The sequence below is a fragment of the Nicotiana tabacum genome, chromosome 8, assembly GCF_000715075.1.
Source record: "Nicotiana tabacum cultivar K326 chromosome 8, ASM71507v2, whole genome shotgun sequence".
NCBI lineage: Eukaryota > Viridiplantae > Streptophyta > Magnoliopsida > Solanales > Solanaceae > Nicotiana > Nicotiana tabacum.
The window spans coordinates 39,765,175-39,782,560 of NC_134087.1; positions in this window are offsets into that span (position 1 = coordinate 39,765,175).

Below are 17,386 nucleotides of genomic sequence, written 5' to 3' on the forward strand. Positions count from 1 at the left end.
AGGTTATCAAAGAACATGCTTCAGGCTCGAAAGAGTTAACTATGGCAATATGTACAGGTGGATTCATAAGTATACAGGCTATACAAGGAAATGCCTCAATCATCTCTAAGGCCAAACAACTTCTATTTCGCTTTGCAAACACACAGGGCAAGTTCTAGGTATCGCATGCAAGCACAGAATACAAGTACTATCTCATACACACTTGCCATGTAACTCATTCCGAATTAGTTTGTCAACAGACTCACGTGAGCGTTCAAGAAAGACAAGGTATGCAGAATTAAGGCATAAATTACGAGTCTACAAACGAGCTTAGACATCGCACCCTCAAGTTCGTTTTAGTTATTTGCAGGTGTGTACATTATGGGTTGCATTCTTGCCTTCACCCATCTTGGTCCAATAGAGTCCTAAGGGTCCTAAAAATATTAAAGAAAAATCTACCTAACCCGGTTCAAGAAAAGCCTTTGGAAAAGAACCGTGGTCAAAAGAAAAACCAAGGAGGAATTACTACACTACCTAAAAATAAAAATAAAAATAAAAATAAAAAATCTAAATGGACTACTTCCCTCAAGAGTACTGTCCAAGTGGTCCGTCCTCAGGAAGAGTCTCTTACATTTATTTATTTTACAACCAATGTATATGTACACTAATAGTACACCACTAAAGCAAGTCTCCCACCCCACACAAAAAGAATATGGCATGTCCCCATGTCATAACACAAATAAAGTGCAGAAGGGTAAGAAGACTTCCCTGAGTGTCACTCGGAGTCAGAGACGGTGCTGGGATCCACATGACAAGCCCTCCCCAAAGCACGAAACCAAGCTAGCATCCGGCTCTCAGACCTGGCATGCCGCTGAGACATGGCATCCATACGCACATGCAGGCCATCCACCGAGGAGCAAAGATCTGCCACCTCTTCCTCCAAAGAATGCAACATGGGTCGGCTGGACTGTGATCTAGAGAACCCTGCCCCAGTATGGGGTTGCCGAGAGGATCTGGCTCCATCATAGGATCTCCTGGATGATGCCATGGGTGCTGGGGCATCATCCACATCATCAAGCTCAATGGTTGTGGGTGCATCTCTACCCACTGTGATCTTTGAAGCTCTGAATGTCGCTTTTGCGGGCAAAGCTCCATCTGTAAGATTGGTGGGGACACCATCCAGCAGACACAACCTCGTCACAAGTGAGGGGAAGTAAAACCCCTTAGATAGCAGAGGTGACCGAAGGATCATTTCATCTCCAATAATTCTCGCCACATCAAAGTCTTTCTTGGTGACGAAGCACCACACCAATAGATCCCGTAGGTGGTTCATATCTGTCGCGTTGCCCATGGGCAATAACCGGCTGTAAATAATGGTAAACCAGCACTTAGCCTCATGTGTGAACGACTTGGAGTGAAGGGTAATGTTTTCCTGTATCCAGATTGGTCGACCCCCTGCGCAGATTGTCTCAATCATAGTGTCCCAAGTGACCCCTTGGGCGTCGTGGTAATGATTAATGTTACCAGTGAACTGGGGCAGCTGCAAGACCTGGCGAATCTTCAGAATTAAGGCATCCACCACCCTGCCCCGCACAATCACAGACCAACACAAATTTTCCGGGCAGTTCGCGTAGAACTCCCGTACTATCATCGGGTTTTCCATCTCAGGTTCATCAAACAAGAACTCCATCTCCCTCCGTCTGATTTCCTCATACATGTCTGCTTTTTCCATACGGAGGGCAGCTCTGTCAACAGGAATCTCAGGGATAAACAAATTTTAGTAATATTTTTAAACGTTAAATATTATAAACAAATTTAATTTATTAATTAAAATTTGAGATCGAAGATAATTTAATACTTTTCAGTCAGTTATCATTAATTCTTTCTCTCTTTCCAGGGTCTCTCACAGTTAGCCACTTAGCCTATAAGTCTCTCTCACTCTCTTTTTTCTACCTGAAACCAAGATTCTCGTCCTCTCCCTTGTTTTATTATTTTCTTGGAAGATTTATAAGTCTTTTTCAGTCTCTAATGGTCCCTAAATTATCGAAGATTGAAAAATAAAACTGATTAAAATAATGCAGAGAAAGATTCTAAGTGAAGAGAATTTCTCCTTATTAATCTAGCTTATGGCTAGCTAGGCCAGCTAGTAGTTCTGGACCCTTTTATGAACTATGAACTATCATTCTCAGCCACCATATTTCGAGAGAAAAAAATGGACAAACCCTAAAACAAAAGACTACGTTTTCAAGAATTCTTGAACAATTGATGCATACATTCGCAGAAGACAGCGACATATAAATGAAACATCGATTTGTCGTCTGCATCAAAATATACATATACTATAACAGATATTATCTGTATATATAAGATTGCATGCCGATTTGCTTGCATGGCTAGCCGTGAATGAACAGTAAGGTACCACAACTTGAAAAGAAGGCCAAACAATAAAACAAAAGAACACGTACGGACTAAAGAATTCTCAGGCTAGCGTGAGTTTAATTTTCTATACAGTAATCGCATAAAAGAATTTATTTCACTTTTCAGCTAAATGATAATTTCAGGTAATCCTTCATTTGGGGTTAGTAATCCGAAAACTACGACAATTATGTTAGTAAACTGTATTTGTAAACTAATTCTGGAAAAGAAAAAAATAATATAAAACAGAAAATGTAAACGAAACAGAAGTTAATCCGAGCCCACTGAATTCACAGTGTTTCCTTAAGGAATTTAATCCCCACCTAGTACCCAAGGTCATGGATTATTTCCTCCCAGGATAGAACGAATTTCACACTCGTGTAGTGGTATTTCAAACCACAGTGTTTCAGCGAACATAAAGTTCGGTAGCAAATCACACTTACTGTTGCTTTCTTTGAAGTTAAAACAATGCAGAAGGAGGAGGAGAAACTCAGAAATTCATATGGAACATCTGAGAGAATGGACATGTATTTATAGCCAATGTTGGGCTGAAATCTGAAGAGGTGCAACTCTTCAGAATGGTAGTTTATGCAAAACGGCCACAGCATAAATGCCATATCATAAATGGTTATTTACTCAACAAAAAAGAGGAAAAATTGAAGAGGGTAGTTAATTTTTTGTTACCAAAACAGAAAACGGAAAATGGAAACGGTTGGATTTTAATATTAATATTCTTGGATTTAATATTAATATTTTGTTATTAAAACGGATATTTAATAACATTTCTGTTAATATTTATTATTAACAAACAAATTTGGTCCAAAAAATTAATCAATCAATCGATCATTTGACCAAATCCGAATCTGAATCCGAATCCGAGCTGAGCGAGCGAGCGACGATGACAGCGCGAGGCTTGCCTTCTTCTCAACTCTTTAAGAGTTAGAAGAAGAGCAATTGCTTATATACCCATTAAAAATCTCTTCCACTTCCAATATGAGACAATGTTCCTTCATCGGGGGGGGGAGGGGAAGGGGGAACTTAAAATTTCACTTAAAAATTTCATTTCTCTCCATTTCTCATTCACCCTCTTTTAAGCATTATTAATGCTTAAAACCCAACAATCTCACACATGAATGGGGAATGGCTATATCACAAAAATATGCATGAAAAACTGTGTGATTCGCAAGTAAGAATTAATTGTATCTGGATAAGTAGGTTTCCCTTTGAACTATTCGTAGTGAACTTATGTCCGATATACTCGGTCAATCGGTAGATTTGATATCTTTGAATCGTCGAACTTTGGTGTATACCTAAACAACCATAAGTCACACAACCAACCCTTAACCGTCTTTGGTTCTCATTGTTTTGTTCGTTTCAACCATGAACACCGCTTAGTTTCATAAGTGCATAGAGAACTGGCCTTGCAAAATTCTCCTTGAGGCGGCTAACACTTCACACTTACATAGGTGATTCCTAAACGTGTCATCCTACAGATATACTATTTGATATACCCCGTATCAAATTTAGAAATCATTAAAAACCCTTTATGTTTTATCCTTGGTACTGAACATTGTCTCATCACGAGAATGGACCAAAAGTTTAGTTGACAATGTTGAACCGTCATTAATGACTTTGTTTGATCTCCTTGAACCTAGATCTTGGGATCTCCAGTCTTCTAGGTAGAGTTACCACCACTATGACTTGTTTTCGGTCATAGTCCCATTCCCCTTGATGATTTCTCAAGTACCTCTCCAGTTAGGCCTTTTGTAAGTGGATCCGACACATTATCACTTGACTTTACATAGTGAATCGTGATACTTCCTCTAGACAGTAATTGCCTAACGGTTTATGTCTTCTTCGTATATGACGAGATTTACCGTTATACATAACGCTCTCAGCCCTTCCAATTGCCTCTTGACTATCGCAATATATGCATATTAGTGCTAACGGTTTGGGCCAAAATGGAATGTCTTCCAAAAAATTCCGGAGTCATTCAGCTTCTTCACCAGCTTTATCTAAGGCTATGAACTCAGCCTTCATTGTAGAGAGGACAATACAAGTTTGTTTGAACGACTTTCAATGTACCGCTCCTCCACCGATAGTGAATACATATCCACTTGTGGACATGGAATCAGTTGATCCGATGATCCAATTTGCATCATAGTATCCCTCAATGACCGTAGGATATTTACTATAGTGCAAAGCAAAGTCCTGGGTATGTTCTAAATATCCCAAAACTCGTTTCATCGCCATCCAATGAGATTGACCTGGATTGCTCGTGTATCGACTCAATTTACTTATAGCACAAGCTATATCTAGTCATGTACAATTCATGATATACATTAGACATCCCAATACACGAGTATAATCCAATTGTGATATGCTTTGGCCTTTGTTCTTTGCTAATGCAAGATTCACGTCAATTGGAGTCTTTGCAACTTTAAACCCTAAGTGCTTGAATTTTTCAAGTACAACCTTAATATAATGAGATTGTGACAATGCCAGACCTTGAGGAGTCTTATAGATCTTAATCCCCAGAATTAAATCAGCAACTCCCAAGTCCTTCATATCAAACTTGCTAGTTAGCATACACTTAGTAGCATTTATGTTGGCAATGTCATTACTCATTATCAACATATCGTCCACATATAAGCAAACAATGACTATGTTATTTGGAATATGTTTAATGTACACACATTTATCACATTCATTTATCTTAAAACCATTTGACAACATTGTTTGGTCAAATTTCGCATGCCATTGTTTGGGTGCTTGTTTTAGTCCGTGAAGGGACTTAACAAGTTTACAGACCTTCTTTTCTTTACCTGGAACTACAAACCCCTTAGGTTGTTCCATGTAGATTTCTTCCTCCAAATCTCCATTCAAGAAGGTCATTTTAACGTCCATTTGATGAATTTCAAGACCATACACCGTAGCTAATGCTACTAACATCCGTATGGACATAATTCTTGTAACTGAAGAGTATGTATCAAAGTAATCAAAACCTTCTCGTTGTCTATACCCTTTGACTACAAGTCTTGCCTTAAATTTATCAATAGTGCCATCAACTTTCATTTTTCTCTTAAAAATCTATTTAGAACCTAAAGGTTTATTTCTAGGAGGAAGATCAACCAATTCCCATGTATGGTTGTTTAATATGGATTCTATTTCACTATTGACCGCCTCTTTCCAAAATAATGATTCCGAAGAAGACATAGCTTCTTTAAATGTTTGAGGCTCATTTTCCAACAAGAAAGTCACAAAATCTGGTCCAAATGAAGTAGACGTTCACTACATCTTAGATCATCCTGACTAAATGTACTTTCTTTTGGTTCTTCCCGAGGTCATTTAGATCCTTCACCAATCGACTCACATTCCTTTTTATACGGATATATATTTTCAAAGAATCAACATTATCTGATTCTATAACTGTTTTATTATGAATGTCGGGATTTTCTGATTTATGAACCTGAAATCGATATGCTTTAATATTGGTCGCATATCCTATGAAAATACAATCATCGGTTTTCGGTCCTATTTTTACCCTTTTGGGTTTAGGAACTTGTACTTTTGTCAAACACCCCCACTCTTTAAAATAATTCAAGTTGGGCTTCCTTCCTTTTCATTTTTTATATGGAATGGATTGTGTTTTGCTATGGGATACTCGATTTAGTATACGGTTAGCCGTAAGAACGGCTTCCCCCCACAAGTTTTGTGGCAAACCAGAACTTAACAACAATGCGTTCATCATCTCCTTTAATGAACGATTCTTTCTTTCAGCAATCCCATAAGATTGGGGTGTGTAAAGGGTCGTTGTTTGATGAATAATTCCATATTCTAAACATATTTGCTCAAAAGGAGATTCATATTCACCAACCATATCACTTCTTATCATTTTGATTTTCTTGTTAAGTTGCGTTTCAACTTCATTTTTGTATTGCTTGAATGCGTCTATTGTATCATCTTTACTATTAAGTAAGTAAACATAGCAATATCGAGTACTATCATCAATAAAAGTTATGAAATACTTTTTTCTATCTCGAGATGGTATTGACTTCATGTCACAAATATCTATGTGAATTAAGTCTAAAGGATTTGAATTCATTTCAACTGACTTATAACGATGTTTAACATACTTAGATTCCACACATATTTGATATTTTGATTTGTCGCATTCAAATTTAGGCAATACTTCCAAGTTAATCATTTTTCGCAAGGTTTTATAATTGGCATGACCCAAACGTATATGCCATAATTCATTTAACTCAAGTAAGTAAGACGAAGCTGAAATTTTATTATTATTCTCAACAACCATTACATTTAGCTTAAAAAGGCCCTCGGTGAAGTAACATTTTCCTACAAACATTTCGTTCTTACTTATTACAACCTTATCGGATACAAAAATACATATAAAACCATTCTTAACAAGAAGTCCAGCAGAGACTAAATTCTTCCTAATCTCGGGAACATGACGGACATTGTTCAAAGTCACCACCTTGCTAGAAGTCATCTTCAGAAAGATCTTCCCACATCCTTCAGTCTTGGCGGTTGCAGCATTTTCCATAGAAAGAGTCTCTTCGGGTCCAACAGGAGCATATGTTGCAGGCTTTCCTAATAGCACAAACATGGCGAGTGGCTCCAGAATCAATCCACCACTCCTTAGGATTTCCCACCAAGTTGCATTCAGAAAACACAACACACAAGCCATCAACATCTTTATGTTTTTCAGCCATGTTTGCTTGACCCTTATTCTTGTCTTTCTTCGGAGCACGACACTCCATAGATTTGTGCCCAGCTTTCCCACAGTTGTAGCAATTTTCGTTGAACCGCTTCTTGCTTGGGTTGCTTTTCGGTCCAGAAGTATGCTTCCTCTTTCTCTTATTTTGAGAAGTATCCTCAACGATGTTTGCTCCCATTATTGTTGAGTTTCCACGGCCTCTCTTTTCAGCAGCTTTGTTGTCCTCTTCGATTCTCAACCGAACAATGAGATCTTCAAGGGACATCTCCTAGCGTTTGTGTTTCAAGTAGTTTTTGAAGTCCTTCCACAAAGGAGGCAACTTCTCAATCATCGCTGCTACTTGGGATGCTTCATTGATGACAAGACCTTCAATGAAAATTCTATTAGTAAATATACTAAGATTACTACTTTTAACATCAGTATTAATTTGATTTATACCTTCAGCAAGGAGATCGTGAATAATCACTTGCAATTCCCAGACTTGGGTAATAACAGACTTGATATCTACCATTGTGTAGTCCAAAAACATGGCGGCAACGAATTTCTTCAACCCGGCATCTTCAGTTTTGTATTCTTTTTCAAGCGCAGTCCACAATTCTTTTGACGTCTCCACGCCACTGTAGACATTATACAAATCGTCCTCAAGTCCGCTAAGAACATAATTCTTGCACAGAAAATCAGAATGCTTCAATGCCTCAATCACGAGAAAGCGTTCATTCTCTGGAGTTTCATCGGGCAGAACAGGAACATCTTCCTTGATGAACTTCTGCAGACTTAAAGTAGTCAAGTAGAAGAACATTTTCTGCAGCCAGTGCGTGCTTGAAATCTAACCCGAAAAATTTTCTCGGTTTCTCCGCCGATGCATACGCCGGTGTTCGACTTGTTGATGCATTGGCAATCACCATTGGAACAGCCTGGTTCTCGTTATCATTAGTCATTTCTGTAAAAGAATGACACAAACAAACATTAAAATCACATAGATTTTAATCTCCAACGGAGTAAAAAATAATAAAGTTTAAAACTCCAAAACAGTGAATATAACACAAATATAGAATACAAATTAAATTCCTTATGCTTGTTAGTAAACTGTATTTGTAAACTAATTCTGGAAAAGATAAAACAACATAAAACAGAAAATGTAAACGAAACAGAAGTTAATCCGATCCCACTGAATTCATAGTATTTCCTTAAGGAATTTAATCCTCTCCTAGTACCCAAGGTTATGGACTATTTCCTCCCAGGATAGAACAAATTACATACTAGTGTAGTGGTACTTCAAACCCCAGTGTTTCAGCGAACACAAAATTCGGTAGCAAATCACACTTATTGTTGCTTTCGTTGAAGTTAAAACAATGCAGAAGAAGGAGGAGAAATTCAGAAATTCGTATGGAAAATTTTAGAGAATGGACTTGTATTTATAGCCAATGTTGGGCTGAAATCTGAAGGGGTGCAACTCTTCAGAATGACTGTTTATGCAAAACGGGCACAACATAAATGCTATAACATAAATGGCTATTTACTCAACAATAAAGAGGGAAAACAAAGAGGGAAAATTGAAGAGGATAGTTAATTTTCTGTTACCAAAACATAAAACGGAAAAAAGGAAACGGTTGGATTTTAATATTAATATTTTGTTATTAAAACGGATATTTAATAATATTTCTGTTAATATTTACTATTGACAAACAAATTTGGTCCAAAAAATTAATCAATCAATCAATCATTTGACCAAATCCAAATCTGAAGCCAAAGCCGAGCTGAGCGAGCGACGACTGCGCGAGGCAAGCCTTCTTCTCAACTCTTTAAGAGCTAGAAGAAGAGCAATTGCTTATATACCTATTAAAAACCTCTTTCTCTTCCAATATGGAATGTTCCTTCATCAAGAGGGGATAACTTAAAATTTCACTTAAAAATTTCATTTCCCTCCATTTCTCATTCACCCTCTTTTAAGCATTATTAATGCTTAAAACCCCAACAAATTATATTAGAGGTCGATTTAGGATTTCTAGAATACGGGTGCATCCAGGGGCGGAGCTAGAGCTTCAGAGGGGGGTTTGGCCGAACCCAGTAGCTTTATCCAAACTCTATATATATTTGCCTTTAAAATTTCATTGAATATGTACAAATTATCAATTTAAAACCTAATAACATAGAAAGAATAGAATCCTGAACCCATTAGCTTCAAATACTGGTTCCGCCTCTGGGTGCATCATTAAAGAAATGAGAAAAAAGAAAGCATTAAGTTGAAATTGATCCGTATTCGGGTAAATAGCTCAACAATCAACCAAGTGTATCATTTAGTCTTATTGGAGCATATGGGCCGGCAAATAATATCTAGAAAATATGTGCATAAAATATCTAATTTGGCGAAAAAACGTACTATGGGTTAATGCGTACGATAATTTGAAGGGTATATCCACACATGCAATTATTTATATGCAACAACAACAAGTTAAAATACACTAATAATGTAAAAATTCGGTGAGCTATTAGAAAATATAAGTTACTGTAAATCCTTCCTGAGGGCAGCCGTGACTGAACAGTGGTTTGGCAGTAAGGTTTGCATGCATGCCAGGTATGCCAAACTATAATTGAAATTCCAATGCTATTTGCAGTCTAAATTCTTGACCGTTTGACGTCCAGCAAATCTCAGTCCTCCTCAGAGCTACTAATTAAGTCCCCACCATGATTGTCTCTTATAATAGACATGTTATTTTCATGTAAGTTTAATTTTGTCATTTGCAATATTATATAAACAGATACGAATAGCCAGTACTTTAATTTGGAGATAAGAATAATATTTTTAGGGTACGTAGATCAGAAGATGTTTCCACAAACATAAACCTAATATTTCAAATGCGTGCCTGAACTTTTGGTTAGAGTAAACCAAATCATCATAAGGAAAAACAACATTATTTGGGAATTTGTGTGCATATTTAAGAGACAATTTCCCGTTCGGCTGAAACTTTTGACAAACACTAGCCCAAAAATCTATTATGCAGTTTGAAGCCAAAAATTAATTATTATAGCTAGCCAAAAACTTAAAGATCGGCACACCCTTTCCCTTTTTCAGCTTTTTTGCATGCAAGTGAGTACACTACTAAAATTTCGACGGAAGAATTTATTAAAAAGAGATTTAAAAAAATCGACAACAAGCATTATATATCGGAGTTCAGCTCTTTTCATGAAGAAAAGGATCGCCACTAGAAAATTTTAACGACTTTTTCATTTATTTTTGGTTGATGAACTGGTTGGAGACTTTTGAATTTAATTTTCTGACAAGATGTTGTCAGGAAATTTTTTCTCAATTTGATAGTTTCAATAGTAAGATTGATATTACATGCACTTAATAGAATTTTATTTTTATTCAAGATATGGTTATACAGGAAAAAAATTCGCTATACATGTCGGGTCGTTTTACTATACATTACTCCATTGATAATGAAAATTTTTTAGTTGCCAAAAGAGAATAATCAATTTTCAGTTTTTGCTTGTTTTGCATCTTTCCTTTTAAGAATTGTGGAGTATTTTTTTTTTTTTTTTTAGAAACTGAAATTTTATTTATATAATACTATGTAAGTTCAAACTTAGCATCCGTAGAGTATAATCCATTTGTTACAATTCCTAGTCTAACAAATAATAAATAATTAAAAATTACAGTAAGATGCATCTCATCAATTACAAACGTGTAGTCATTCAATATACAAAAATGACTGTCACTATATACAAGATATACAAATAGACTGCCACTATACAAAAAAATATATAAAATAGACTAGCATTATACAATTTATATACTAAATACACTATCATTATACAAAATAGATGTCACTATACAAGATATATACAAAATAGATGTCACTATACAAAATATATACAAGAAAGACTATCACTACATAAAAAATGGTAGGGTACAACCGTACAAGGGAGAAAGGTAGTGGAAGGTACATATAAAATAGGTTGTCACTATTTGTAAAATATACAAAATAGACTCTTATTGTACAATTTATATATAATAGACATTCACTATACAAAAAATATACAAATAGACTATCACTATACAAAAAATATATAAAATAAACTGTCACTATACAAAAAATATACAAAATAGAAGTAACTATACAAAATATATACAAAATAGATGAAACAATACAAAATATATACAAAAAAAGACTGTAACTATACAAAAATACATGATACACTCCAAATACACAGTGTGCACACATTACACATACAAAATTGTATATAATTTATATACACTGTTTACATATTAGAAAATACACAATATATACAATTTTGATACATTGTTCAGACAGATTATACATTCACGATACAAAATACATTTGAGGTACACAAATATATACACTTTAGATACACAAGCACACTCGAGATAGGCTCAATATACACCAAGGATACACTGGCGTACTTAGGATACAATATTTATACATTGCAAAAGAAATATTTATATATTGCGCCAGGTAGGGGTCGAACCTTTCAGCTTAGGAAACAGGCGCTCTATCCACTAAGTTACAGGTGCTTATGTTGTCATACTCATTCCTTTCGGCTACTATATGCAATACCTTTGGGCCGAAGGGCCATTTTTTGTAAGTAGGACAAAACATGGGCTATTAAAATTTTGAGGAGCTATAGAGGGTAGTTTTTCCCATATTTAATTGAAGGAATTTTTACATTCTTATGCCACATAGGAAACCTTATTACCCTTAATGTTTAAGGTTTAACTTAATTAAACTTAGTATACCAAATTACCAATTCTATAGCATAATTAATTAAGGGTATAATTAATTGTACATTACTTACTCCTTAATTAAAGGAATCTGCACGTTTCTCTCTCCTAACCCCTCAGTCCCACCCACATTTTACCCATACCCACGTTCTTTTTACCATTTTCCATCTTCTGAAACTAAATTCTCCATCTAAATTCACAGAAAATTGAAGATTTTTAAACAGAACAATATTCACAAACGTGAAGGCGAAATGTGCACTACGAATGTGAAACAAAAGCAACATAAGCATTGGAACAACAAGCTTCGCGCAACAACATCATGATATTTCAGATTTGGGGTTTCAAATCAAAATCGCTACAAATCCATCATTGACAGCCATTAAAAAGCTTTGAAGCTTTGAATTCAAATTTGGGTTTTCAAAAATCATTATTTGTTTTGATTGGGTGTTGTTGTAAATAATTGGGAATATATTTTGGAGTTTATATCTCAATTTTGAGGGATTTTGGTGAATATTTAGACTTGGCTTTGGCTGAATTTCAGATTGAAACTCGAAGAAGAAGAAGAAGAAGAAGAAGACATATTGCAGAAATTGTAGATAAATTGTAGTTACAGTTGGATTGATCAGAATTTGAACTAAATACATCTTCGTCGCCGTTGACGGTTTCCGACGAGGAAACTCCTCTGTTCTCTACTTCTCCATTCTCCATTTCTTATTTTTACTTCTGTTTTACTTTTTCTATTTCTAATCTGGGTTTCTTGATTTCGTACACTTTATACACACATTTGATACAGCAAAAATATGAAGTAGTTACAGTTGGATTGATCGGAATTTGAAATAAATAAAAGAGATTTTTACATCCTATGCCATATATATTTCAAATTTTATGGAAGTCTGATTTTATGGTAATATTTATAAAATTCCTACATTTATCTACAAATAAACTACACATCAGTTTTAGGATGTATAAAGCAATATTATTTTCATAATTATCTACAAAATTACTACATTTATTCTACAATTAAACTACAATCTATGTTGAAAAAATGTTGACTACAAAAATTTTCTCTTCATCTACAAATTTTCTACAAATATACTACAAATCAGTTTAAGTATGTATAAAATAGTATTATTTGTAAGGGTATCTACATAATTACTACATTTATACTATAAACTACAATCTATGTCGAAATCTACAAAATATCTACAAACTGGGTACATTGAATTTTAATATCCCAATTCTCATTCAATTGTAGCATAATTGGGATTTTTGACATAATTGCGTTTTTTCAGAAGATTTGTAGAAGTTTTAGTCGTTTTTTATTTGTGAAAACAGAAAATATAGCATCTACAATTAGAATACAAATAATCTACAATTTATCTACAAAATATCTACAATTTCTGCAATATGTCTTCTTCTTCTTCTTCTTCTTCTTCGAGTTTCAATCTGAAATTCAGTCAAAACCAAGTCTAATCTTCACCAAAACCCCTCAAAATTGAGATATAAACTCCAAACCATATTCCCAATTATTTTCAACAACACTCAATCCAAACAAATAATGATTTTTGAAAACCCAAATTTGAATTCAAAGCTTTCAAGCTTTTCAATGGCTGTCAATGGTGGATTTGTAGCGATTTTGATTTAATGACGAACTGAGATTTTGATTTGTAACAATTGTGAGAAAAAAACGGAACAGAATTTTATTATAAATTGAAGATAAATGATTTCCGTGATATGATTTGATCTCCTTTCCGTTTCAAAACTTGAATTTAAAATAGAATCAATCAATCCCAAGATTCTTTCCTGATTTTTCGCGCGTTATTAATGGAAGATTCTGCCCTATTAATTCCTAATAAACGAATGGTACAGAAATTGTAGGAAAATTATAGACTAGGCGGGTAATTTAGATACTATGCACATATTTGGTAATAAAGTTTCATATATGGTATAGGAAGGAAAAAATCCCTTAATTGAAAAACCTATTTACCATAACAGGTCCTTGTCTTCATTTTGTCATGGCCCACAATTTAGGCCTACGACCAACCACGGGATCGTGTATGGGCCTGGGCCATGCAATATTTTATGTGCCCGACTGATTAGGGGCTAACAGGTAGAAATGATACTAGATAACCATTCTAGACGGCTGGTATTTGGGAATTAACCAGCATGTCTTGAATTTCTATTTTTCAGGATAAAAATATCCTGAAATTAAGATTTTTAGTTTAAAATTTTAGAACAAAATAAGTACTGGCTAATCTTTAAATAGCATCCATAAGAATGATTATCTGTGTACTTGCACGGCTAACTATTTTGGTTGAGCTGAGCAGGTCTTTGGTTAATTAATGGGTCATTAAACATAATCTTTTGATTGAGTTTTTCCTTTTCATATACTCCTACTGTCCCAAATTATGTGATAATTTTTGTTTTTCGAGATTCAAGCTTTTTAATTTTGATAGTGCATTTGGACATATATTTTTTTAGTCTTTTGAAGTAAAGTTTACATATTTGAAAACTACGTAAAAAGTACTATAAATTGATAATAATTAATTACTCAAAATATTTAAAAGATGAAAAAATTACGGTCACAGAAAAGATGTTTGACTCGCAAAATTCGAATATCTTCGCATAAATTGGGATGGAGAGAGTACCTTTTTTCCTCCCGAAATGGAAAAATTCCTCATATATTTGTTAGGTTTTTGTCCTTATTTTCTTACCATATTTGATTTTTCTATCTGATGAAAGAAGAACAACATATTTATCATAATTATTTTTTCTTTTACGAAAAAATACAATTCTTTGATATTTGGCTAGTCCTTTTTGTTGGAGGAAAATATTTAAATAATTTCTATAAATTGAGGATCCTTGTTTCTCATTCAGTAATATCCATAATGTAGCCATATGGGGTTTGAGAGTCTTGTTTAGAGGAAAACCTTTTCTGGACAAATGTTAGTATTGTTAGATATTTGTCTAGATTTTCTACCATAATTGATTTTCCTATCTCATGAAGGAAAGGGCAATATAACCATAATTTGGGTTTTCTTTTCCTAGAGGGAAAATACAATTCTTCCATATTTGGCTAGTCCTTTTTCTTGTAGGAAAAGTTTTGGACTTCTATAAATTGAGGATCTTTCCTTCTCATTCAGTAACATCCATAATATAGCCATAGAGGGCTTGAAAGTCTTATTTAGGGGGAGAACTTTACGGGACAAGTGGTAGTGTGTCACTTGTGTTTGCCTTTTCGAGAGGTTGTTCTCTCGATATTTTGTACTCTCTTTTTATATAGTGGACTGCTCATCTCTATCGTAGATGTAGATCAGTTGACCGAACCATGTTAAATGTTTGTGTCTTTTGGTATATTTCTTTTTGTTGTATGATTTAGCGTCATTCAAGATTTGCTTTACTATCTTCGGATGACACCTGATTTTTTCGGTCCAAACAAGTTGTATCAGAGCGAGGTTCAAGACAGGTTCATCTTGGCGGGTTCAGTTCTAGTCGCAACTATTTGACAGTAATTATGATTTTTGTCTAAGAAATTTGACCGGAGTGCTATGCACGTTGAGATAAACTTTGTGACGGAGATTTGGAGATGCGGCCTGCTGAAGGCTATGTGAAGAAGGTAGATCAAGTTTATTTTGTTAGAAAATTCAGGCCAGGGGGAGAATTGTTAGGTTTTGTCCAGATTTTCTACCATAATTGGTTTTCCTATCTCATGAAGGAAAGGACAACATATTTACTATAATTGGGTTTTCTTTTCCTAAAGGGAAAATATAATTCTTCCATATTTGGCTAGTCCTTTTTCTTGTAGGAAAAAGTTTGGACTTCTATAAATTGAGGATCTTTCCTTCTCATTCAGTAGCATCTACAATGTAGCCATAGAGAGCTTGAGAGTCTTGCTAGGGGGAGAACTTTACGGGACAAGTGTTAGCGTGTCACTTGTGTTTGCCTCTTCGTGAGGTTGTTCTCTCGATATTTTGTACTCTCTTTTTATATAATGGATTGCTCATCTCCGCCGTGGACGTACGTCAGTTCACCGAACCATGTTAAATGTTTGTGTCTCTTTTGGTATATTTCTCTTTGTTGTATGATTTATCGTCGTTCAAGATTTGCGTTACTAGCTTCCGCATGCCACCTGATTTTTTCGGTCCTAACAAATATGTCATTTGTGTTTGCTTCTTTATGAGGTTGTTCTCTTGATATGTTGTACTCTCGTTTTATATAGTAGACTGCTCATCTCCGTCGTACGATGTAGGTTATTGAACGAACCACGTTAAATATTTGTATCTCTTTTGTTTTTATTTTTTTTGCTATCTGATTTATCGTCATTGAAGGTTTGCTTTACTAGCTTCCACGTGACACCTGATTATTTCGATCCTAACAATTTTCTATTTTTGTAGTTTCTAAAGTGTTTATGTTTGATATTTTTTATGCTAATGTACCTAGCTAGTCCCGCTATACAATGTTAGCAATTTGATAAAAGTAGTTAGAAAATTAAGGAACCGATATTGGAGTTTGCGTTTGGAAGTGATCATGAAATACTTGAAAGAAAAGAACGTTAGAATTTCATGGAAATAGGAAGGAAGATTGAAATGAATCAATCAGTTTCTGTTTATGACACAATGATATGCATAGCAGATAGTAGATAGCTCTACTTCATGAACCATATTGCAAATATAAGGCTAAGTATATTTCTCTCTCTGCCTTTCTGTTCTGAAAACAAGTCAGAGAAGAACAGTAAGAGAGTAAAATCAAGAAGAGAAAAAGAATAATGACGTAAGAAGTAAGTATACACAGACGGGCATGAGAAAAACTGAGAAGGAAAGCGTGTGATTTGTATTTATCATTTCATCTTCGACCTGTAATTCGCCTTTTAATTTGGACATCTCGTTTCTCTCTCTTTCCCTCCAAGTTTGTCTTATCTGATGGCGACAAGTACATACATTACTAATTGAATTTTATGAATTTCTATAATAATTTAACTTAATACTCCAATGGATAAGTTTCGAGCTAAATATTTTTATGTGTTTAATTAGTTAATCTTTTAATATAAATACAGAGTTTTGACAAAAATTACTTGACTTACGTGAACTCAAATCAAATAATCTACTATAGATCCTCCTTCGCATAAAATAGAAATTTAATTTATTTAAGATATATGTATTGACAATCAAATTATTATTTTTTGTATATTGTGCTCAAACACGAATTTAGAATTTGAAGTTAATGAGTTCCTATAATAACCTCAGGCAGAAAAATAATAAGTAGGAGTGAAGATAGAAGTGATACTATTACTTTGATATATATAAGTCGATAATACCGACATTGAAGCAAAAAGGTTCTTGATTAGGTGGCTATTTTAATGGTAATATTTAGAGAAAGGTCGTACAAAAACAATCCGAATATTTGCTACATGAGTAAGATATTATGGAGGAGTACGTAGGAGGTGAAAGGAGTACGTACTTAATTAAGAGAGTCGTCAATATTATTGTACTAAGTTGTGATGAGGGAGGGAG